Source organism: Podarcis cretensis (genome assembly GCF_951804945.1).
Source record: "Podarcis cretensis genome assembly, chromosome: 2".
Lineage (NCBI taxonomy): Eukaryota > Metazoa > Chordata > Lepidosauria > Squamata > Lacertidae > Podarcis > Podarcis cretensis.
Genome location: NC_137171.1, coordinates 40,574,179 through 40,584,115, shown reverse-complemented (window position 1 = coordinate 40,584,115; position 9,937 = coordinate 40,574,179).

Here is a 9,937-nt window from a genome sequence, read left to right as displayed (position 1 = left end):
GATGTAGGTGACCTGGTTTGTTTTATTAGTCTTTCACTTCACTGGAACATCTTTGAGAACCATCCATCCTCCAGGCATGTAAACTGAACCTCGTAACTTGCTCTAAGCACCATGCTAGCTTGATGCCAAGTTTATGTTTTATTTTATCTGGTACTCTACTTATCTCTCCCCCTTCCCTACTTATTAAAAGAATCTCTTCATCATTTTGGAGTCCTGGTTGCTTTAGATCATGACTGTTTATCTTCCGCAGGCCTCCAGCATCACGCTCCAAAGTTTGGGATAACAAGGACTTCCAGCAGCAACTTGTGAGAGTCTTCTGGCTGTTTCTCCATTTCCAAGATAAGCATCTGAGCCATGTGGGTGTCTCTGCAGCCCACTAACTTTGAAGTATCTATAAGCAGGTTGGTGGCAGCACTACTTACAGGTTGGTGCTGTAGGTAGGTCTTTGCCCCTCCCAATATAGAGGTGCACTGAGGACTCCATGGCACCCTGGCTCTGGTAAGCATCATACTTGGCATTTCTCACTGGGGGCTCATCCACACTTCTGCTTGTCCCATGCCTAGAAAGCAGGTGTCAGAGCAGTTTTCTGCAGTTTCCACTTGCCCAACTCCTTTCCCAGGGAAAGCCTGCTCTTTCACTCTAAATCGGAGCAAACCTCAATCTAGAGAAAACTTGAATTGCCATTTGCTCCAATTGCGTGCTAAAGAGTGATTTTCCCTAGGGGGAGACAGTAAGACAGGAGGAAGTGAGGATAAGCCTGAGAGAGGTCTTCAAAACTGGGGATTAAGGATGGCTTTGGAAGTTATGGAGCAGCACCATAAGCCAAATGCAGAGTCATTTCCACATTTTGCCAGTGTCCCTCCTCCACAGCACCCACAGGAGACTTTAAGCATCTTCTCTCTCTCTCTCCCATAGTCAATTGCACATACTCTCACTGCAACAAAAATGGCATTTCATTCCCATTGCTATGATGAATTCCACCATGTGAATGTAGAATCGTCAGATCCTTACTGCAAGGAGTTCTTACCCCATACTATCACAGTGGAGTTCCAAACAAGTTTGTCCCGCCACTCAAATCCTTCTCTGTGAATTGCAATGGCAGATATTCTTCTCCACAAGCTGTATTATTCACTGAATAGTGAGTTTGTCCGTATGTGCAGCACAGTCCCATCTGCGTTATGATCTGACATTCTTATGCCTGTTGTTGTCTCCCTAAATTATGAATTGCTTTACCAAGAGAAATCTGTCGGAGGCCACCACTTTCTGGGTTTAGGAGAGTGCTGAAGAGCATATTTATTTTGCAAGGCATATGGACATAATATGGCTCTTGGTGCTGACTGATGCTCTAGCGTTTGTATACAGAGATCTTGCTTTTTCCCTCTGTTGCTGTTTGTTTCAATGCAGTTATGCCTCCTTTGGAGTTCTGTGCTGTTTGTTTTATTTTTGGACTTTGTCTTCATTACTTGAACATAAGGTGCCTTGAGTATTTGTTTGAAAGGAAAGATATACATTTGCAACATATATAAAATAAATAAGTGAAATGTACAATCACATCTTGGTACTGTCCGCTTCTCATTGAGAAACCATGACAAGGCACCCCACAATTCCTTCAAGCAGGGGGTTCTTTGGGGAAATCTAAGAAATGATTGTGGACACTACAAAATACTGGAGATGCTGAGAACCTGCCCCCACTCCAGGGCACAATACCTATATAAACAACACCTCCAAACAAATAAAACAGAAAAAAGGCAGGAACACCCCCTCCCCCTCCAAATAGGCATCCCTGGGAGGAAAGGGGTGGGTCAGGGGTATCAAATGAAGTGTCTGAGGTTGCCATGGTGACCATAGCACTGCACTGAGGACACTGGTCCTAACAGAATCAAACTCTCTCTGTGGATATTATAGATAAGCATGCACACTTCAATAAGACAATGTATTAAAGGCATTGAAGTCAAGCCCACCTTCCCACCCGCCAGCTGTTGGGTGAGTTTTTGTGTTGTCATGAGACGCTATGAGGGAGGCTGCACGTAGCAGAATGCTGAGAAACATCACAGGTTCTGTGAGAGAAATGAGAGGTCATTTTCGCTAGGTAAACCATAGCGCTTAGAGCAGGAGGGGCTGAGTGGGGAAGACAAACCAGCTACCACTGGGTAGAACAGACACAACACCTGGTGAAAGAAATAGAACTTCCATAGTTTGGCTCCCAGGGCCAGTCCAGGATGTTTTTGCCACTAGAGGCAATACAGAAGATATTGCAGCCCGCCTCCCCCTCTGCTGTGCACCCATAGCTCGCCCATCACAACCCAGCAGCGGTGGCTGGTGGTGGGTCCCGCTGGGCCCACATCGGAGGAGGAGTGTAGGGTGTGCTTCACAGAGGTCGGATCTGCTGCTGGAACGCAGCTGTCTGGAACCTGCCTCACCTAGCCTCACGGGCAGGCCAGCCCTATTAGCTCCATATATACAGTAGCTTGCACTGTCTCATATTTTGGACTTGCCATGGCATATTGGCCACCACAGACATGGGGCATATCCGCATCAGCACTGGCTTCCTCAGAGAGAGTGCATGACATCCTCTGAGGGGCATTGGAATCCTGCACAAATTCTGCAGACAGTTTCCTACTTCCTGCCACACCAGTCGGAATGTCAAACCATTTGGTACAGTGGGTGGCTGTAGGTCCCCAGCTAATTTATTTTCAACCGTCTGGCTTTCCTGGAAAGTAGGGTTTCTTTGGCTCATTAAGATTTAAACAAAAAAGCAAGCATATAGCATCCAGCTCTGTGGAAACCAGAACTTTTTAAGAGTGCCTCGGTTCAAGAGCTCTTTCCGAGTGTGTTATTAATGTACATGTTTGAAAATGCAACACAGCTGTGCTTTTTTTCTAATTAGGGCCCTGTGTCTGTTGACTCTTTCTTATCCAAGGTGGCAGGAAACAGAGCGAAAGACATTGGCCTCAGTTTTGTGGGAGGCTAGCCTGGCCTGCCCACACTAACACTTCCCTGAGCTTGTTGGAGGAGAGGAGAGGTGAAAGGAAGAGGCCCCAAGGCAGAAAGTAACCTTTGAATCCACTGAGCATCCCACAGGAGGGCTGGTTGGAACATGCAGATGTTATGCTGGAGAAGGGTTTGAGCTATAGAATTGTTTTTAGTGGAAACATATGCAAGAAGCAAAAGGGGCTGATGCTGGAAAATGGAAATGTTTATGCAAAGCAAAGTGTCTTTTATAAAATCCACTGTAAAATTCTACACTGCTGGGGCGAGCTTGCGGCTGCGCCTTTGGCTAGCTAACGTGCTTAGTTCCTGAAAAGAGTTACAGCCGTGCAGAAGGATGGTGGGGGCTGACTTGTGCTAATTGAGGTGACTGTTAATGGAGAAATATCTTTCATTCACCTATTAGAAGTAAATACATGTTTCAAAAAAATCTGTTTATTTTTTAAAGAGGCATTTGTATGCTATAAACCTCCTCCCCTTCTCCCTTCATCACTGCCCTCCTTCCTGCTTTCTAGGGCTCACCATCACCACAAGGATATGTGGATTTTAAGGTTTCAACCATTTCTCAATGAAGATGTCATAGACAAAAACGAAATTGAATACAGTGTAATTATTTTTGCCAAACAATTTTTGCTTGCTTTTGATATGTGTGTGTGTCTGTGTATTTCAGGTTTCTAAAAATAAATAAATACATTTATACATACAAACTTTGGCCATCCACAAGCCTGCATTTTGAGATTCCAGTTCTTACTTTTTGCTTCATTTACTATACATCTGGTTGTATGTTTGTATCTGCTCTCTTTATAGGTAACATGTTATTGCTACCATTTCATTCAATCTGCTGAACAGCTCTGTGTGATTTAAAAGCTTGTGTGCTATCAAAGTTGGTTCACCAAGAAAGGATTGATTCATGCTTGCCCTGAGCGCTATGATAGTTGTGGGAGGGTGGGGCATGAATGCATTTTATAATAATGAATGAATACATACATTAATAGTCTCTCATCCAATCTACAAAAACAATACTAAATTACCGGTATTTGATTGATGATTGATTGGCTCTGAATTATTAGTTGCAATGGAGATTACAATGCAAGGTTAGTTGAAATGAAGGCCCCTGTATTGTGTTTTCTGGAAAGGAGGCAATTTCAAGCCAATATCATTTAGTTATGCTAAGGGGAATATATTCAGATAGTTCAGTAGCTCAACAAGAAATAAATTAGCTCCTGCTTTCCTGTATTCTGGCCAAAGAGTACAACGCTTCTGGACAACTGATAAGCACTTAAGCATCTGGCACTTATTTTTTTATGTTATAGTTTTATTTTAATAAAACAATTAAATCATATAACTTTTAACAGATTTGATTTAGGTTTTTGTTGTTTTGCACTGACCCACAATGCCCCCAAGTGTAACCCTAAGCCCCCATCACCACCTTAACACTGCTACTGACTTGGGCCATCTGGATTTCTTTTGTTCCACTTGCTTCCTGTCCTGCTCCTTGAGATCTGCTCTGCTTACTTTTCTAACACAAAACATGCTAGGACTCAAGCCCACCAGACAAGCAAGGCCTGTGCATCTTAGCATACCTTTTCTCCGATGCTTTTGGCACAAACCCAGCCCCCCTATGCTACTGCTGCAGGATGCCCACCAAAGAGTGTTGGAATTCCCACCATCCACCACTGTGAGCCATGCTGGCTGGGGCTGATGGGAGCTGGAGTGATGTGAAGGGCATTACACTGGCTAACCCTGTCCTAGTGTAAGTCTCATAGGAAACCTCTTTGGACACTTTGCTCCATGCAGTTAACACAGGCATAGGCAAACTCGGCCCTCCAGATGTTTTGAGACTACAATTCCTATCATCCCTGACCAGTGGTCCTGTTAGCTAGGGATGATGGGAGTTGCAGTCCCAAAACATCTGGAGGGCCAAGTTTGCCTATGCCTGAGTTAACATCATGCAATGCAGGAGAGCAGGGGCCCACCCTCTGGCCATGATCCACACCAGAGGCAGGCAGTGCTGCATTATGCCCTGCTCAAGTCTAGGGCTGGGTGATATATTGTCCAAAACCAGTCTGAAGTCCATATTGTGATATTGGTTTCATCATGACCTGGCAATATATCATGTGCTATGCAAAAATCACAATGTAGGGAAAACCATGAAGCCAGCCAATGCTTCTCTCAGTTCCTGCAGCCCCTGTTAACTCTGCCAGCTCAGAGACTCCCTGTCTTCTGCAGGGGAGCAGCGAATCACAAGAGCAGATGCCAGCCAAAATCACGATGTGGGGAAAACTGCAAAGCCAGCCAGTGCCTCTACCTAGCTCCATCCTTATTCAGACATTGTGATATATCTGCATATTGCGATGTTTAGCTGGTGATATATCAACATGCTGAAAAGCAGATATTGCCCAGCCCTGCTCAACAGTGGCGGAGCTAGTTGCTCTGGCACCTGGAGTGGCACACATGCTGTGCACCTGGGGGCATGGGGCTAGCCACCCGTGGGGGTGGGGCTAGCTGCCCACAGGGGTGGGGTGAGCTTCCTGGGGGGGCACTGCAGTGATGTCACCTCCCTCAGGGATGACACCCAGGGTGGGCTGCACCCACCACAAACCCCTTCCTCTACCAGTGCTACTCAAGTCACCCCACACACAGTCTGCACATTCAGGGGAAGGTCTGAAGGAGGGAGCCTGATCTATGCAGGAAAGCTCACTGTGTGATTTAGAATCCTGATTGTGATGGGTGGGGCCAGTAAGGGGTGGGGCATCATGAGCGGAGTTAATTGCCCGAAGCAGGAAGCCTCCTATCAAAGACTGTCACCTGCAATATAATACCAACAATAATGATGCTGGGGGGTGTGTGTGTAGAATTTGAAGGAGCGTCTCCACCCCCATCGTTCTACCCGGACACTGAGGTGCAGCTCCGAGGGTCTTCTGGTGGTTCCCTCACTGCGAGAAGCCAATTTACAGGGAACCAGGCAGAGGGCCTTCTCAGTAGTGGCACCCACCCTGTGGAACGCCCTCCCTCCAGATGTCAAAGAGAACAACAACCACCAGACTTTTAGAAGACATCTGAAGGCAACCCTGTTTAGGGAAGCTTTTAATGTTTGATGCATTACTGTATTTTAATATTTTGTTGGAAGCCACCCAGAGTGGCTGGGGAAGCCCAGCCAGATGGGCGGGGTATAAATAATAAATTATTGTTGTTGTTGTTGTTTGCCCAATCTAAGCCACAATCCTATGCAGAAGTGCCAGCTTGGTTCTGCGACTGTGGGTGCCTGGGGTTGTGGGTGCCATGCAGTGTGCATGGCCCTGGTGCTGAAATTTGTGGGTGCCTGGCCTCTTCATGGGGAATCTTGTGGGTGCTCAGGCACCCAGGGAGCCAGCAGCTGTGATCCTATGCAAACAAACGAGGGAAGTAAGCCTCATCAAACTCAATGGGATTTACCACCAAAGGATTGAGCTGTACAAATCTACAGTGCATGTGGGTTACTGAAAAGAGACAGCTGCCCTCCCACCTCCTCTACAGCCCTGGCTGGTGTGCAATCAGCTTTTGATGGATCATGTGGCAAAACCTATAGCAGAGTTACACTGAGTGCAATAATGAGACAAAGGTATTTTCTTTGTCTCCTGTAGCAGCTGCCTGGGTGGTTTCTGTTCTGCAGATGAAACTGAGCAGCTTGCTGGTTTTTATCCAGTGGTGAATTAATGTGAGGAAATGATGGTTTTTAATGCTCAGATGCAGCACAGTGAGATTTGCTGCTGTGCTGCTGCTACGCCGGAGACAGGAGAGGCTCTGCAGGGTGATGTAGAAAGGAGGCTGCTATCTGGTTCCCTGGAAAGTTGCCAATAACAGGGAGCTGTGTCTGAGACTGAACTACACCTGTGTCCAAACTGATTTCACAAGCTGAACGGAGCCAGTATGGTGTCGTGGTTAGAGTACTGGACTAAGACCTGGGAGACCAGGGTTTGAATCTCCACTCAGCCATGGGTGACCTTCCAGCCAACCTACTAACTTTTAGCCAACCTACTTCACATGGTTGTTGTGAGGATAAAAACAGGGAGGAGCAAAACCCAGTAAGCCACCTTGAGCTCTTGGGAGGAAAGGTGAGATATAAATGTAAATGAATAAAACTAGCAAAGGATGTGCAAGTTACTTTACTCCCATCTCAGGTGTGTACTCTAGTCAGTCAGAGACTACAGAATAGACTTGACCCTTTGGCTCCAGGACCAGACTTCAGATAAGATGCTTAGTCACTGGTAGGTTGATCTATATACCAAAAAGTTACCCTGATGAGTTATCTACAGCTGTATCCATTGCTTTAGTGCAGTGGTGGTCCATTGAAGATAACGGATCCTACCATGTGGCAAAGCAGCTCTCTGCTAAATCTGAAGCCCTAATAACACACCATTACAATGCTGAAACAAAATTTTAAAAATTCCTTCCAGTAGCACCTTAGAGACTGTCCGGAAGGAATTTTTTTATTTTGTTTCGACTATGGCAGACCAACACGGCTACCTACCCATTACAATGTTGTGCACAAAATTTGCAAGGGGATTCAAATGACAGTAGATGCATGGGTAGCAGTGGGCAAATCAGCTCTCAAGTATATTATTATTATTATTATTATTAATTAAATTTATATACCTCCCTATACCTGGAGGTCTCATATCAGAGCAAGTGTCTCCCTAAGCACACATGTTTAAGAGGCCCAGCCATAGAAGTTTTATAATCTCTCAATAAAATCTCACTCAAGCAAAGTAAACCTTTGGAAAAGTCTTGTAGATTTGCCAGTCAAAGCCTTGTCTGGGACACTCTCTGTGTGCTGGGGCTGCACGTCTGGCTCGTCCCTGAACGTTAGCTTTGATTTCATCCCTGAATAACATAAATAAATAAAAACCCTGAAGCTCATTATTAATAATAGAGCAGTCCTGAAACAAGGAGCTGTACATCTCTGCTTTCTCAAAGTTCTTGCACAGCAGCAGCAGGAGTTCAAAATGCTGTTGCTCCCATCTATTTGTGTGCCAAGACCACAGAGGTAGGCCTCGAGCGAGAAGGAATGCTGCCTGGCAACGCTTTGAAGTTTGGCCTCAAATTTTGGTGACATTTTTTGTTTAGTTTAGTTTCTGTTTGAACTTTGGGGATGAAATAACCTTGATATGTTTTAAATGTATACCCCATACATTCAGCTCTTATGAGCAAAGCCCCAAATCTGTATCACATAATAATAATAATAATAATAATAATAATAATAATAATAATTATAATAATTTATTATTTATACCCTGCCCATCTGGCTGGGTTTCCCCAGCCACTCTGAGCAGCTCCCAATCGAATACAGTGGTATCTCAGGTTTCATATGCTTCAGGTTACATATGCTTCAGGTTACAGACTCCGCTAACCCAGAAATAGTGCTTCAGGTTAAGAACTTTGCTTCAGGATGAGAACAGAAATCGGGCTCCAGCGGTGCGGTGGCAGCAGGAGGCCCCATTAGCTAAAGTGGTGCTTCAGGTTAAGAACAGTTTCATGTTAAGTATGGACCTCCGGAACAAATTAAGTACTTAACCTGAGGTACCACTGTATTAAAAACACACTATTATACCCCACCATTTTTATCAAGGTGATGTACCTGGTTCTCCCCCTCCTCATTTAATCCCCACAAGAGCCCTGTGAGGCAGGTCAGGCAGTTACTAACCTAAGCTCGCCCAGTGTGCTTCATGGCCAAGTGGGGATTTGAACCCTGGTCTCTCTGGTTGGACACTCTGACCACTACACCACACTGCCTCTCTTATATTCCTGGGGTACCACATAGATACATTTAGGATGCAATCCTAAACTTGCTTGCTAGGGAGTAAGTTCTACTGAATACAACAGAATCATAGAATTGTAGAGTTGGAGGGGACCCCAAGGGTCATCTAGTCCAACCCCCGGCAATGCAGGAATCTCAGCTAAAGCATCCATGACAGATGGCCATCCAACCTCTGCTTAAACACCTCCAACGAAGGAGAGTCCATCACCTCCCAAGGAGAGCAGATAAATAAATTGATTTTATTTATTTTCTTATATTTAGATCCTGCCATCATGGGGCCCAAAATAGTGTACGTGTGGGCCCCCATCTGAGCACTAAGCACACCCAGAGGTATGGGTGGTCACTTCAATTACCTCAGTGGCAACTGGTGACAGTTTGGGCTGGTAGGGTGGAAGGCAAGTGGAGTCAATGCCAATGGCAGGCAGAACTAGCTAATTCTATGTAACACCACTTCCCTGCTGAGTTTCCCTAGGGGCAACAGCAAGATGAGAGGAGGAAACCGGCAGGCAGTAACAGCCCCTGCTGTGGTTCTAAGTAAGAAGGAAAGCAAGTGGGGGCTGGCTGAGGGCAGGTTGAGGTTGGTGGGGCAGTGCCCCATTTGCCCTAATGGACTAGCCCATGGGTAGGCAAAATAAGGCCCAGGGACTGGATCTGGCCCAATCACCTTCTAAATCCGGCCCACGGATGGTCCGGAAATCAGCATGTTTTTACATGAGTATACTGTGTCCTTTTATTTAAAATGCATCTCTGGGTTATTTATGGGGCCTGCCTGGTGTTTTTACATGGGTAGAATGTGTGCTTTTATTTAAAATGCATTTCTGGGTTATTTGTGGGGCATAGGAATTTGTTCATCCCCCCCCCCCAAAAAAAAAATATATAGTCCGCCTCCCCACAAAGTCTGAGGGACAGTGGACCAGCCCCCTGCTGAAAAAGTTTGCTGACCCCTGGACTAGCCTCTCTGGGATTGCAATGTATCTTTTTCCCTTTCCCTAAACATGCATAGGATCAGGACATTAAAATGGATGGATTATTGGTTGTGCATTTAAAGGAGGAAGGAGTTTCTCCCCAACCCTGCATATGAAATTATGCTCCTTCTCCAAGGTATTGGAACTTTGGACAGGAATCAATAGCTCTGCTTTTGTAAAGGCTTAA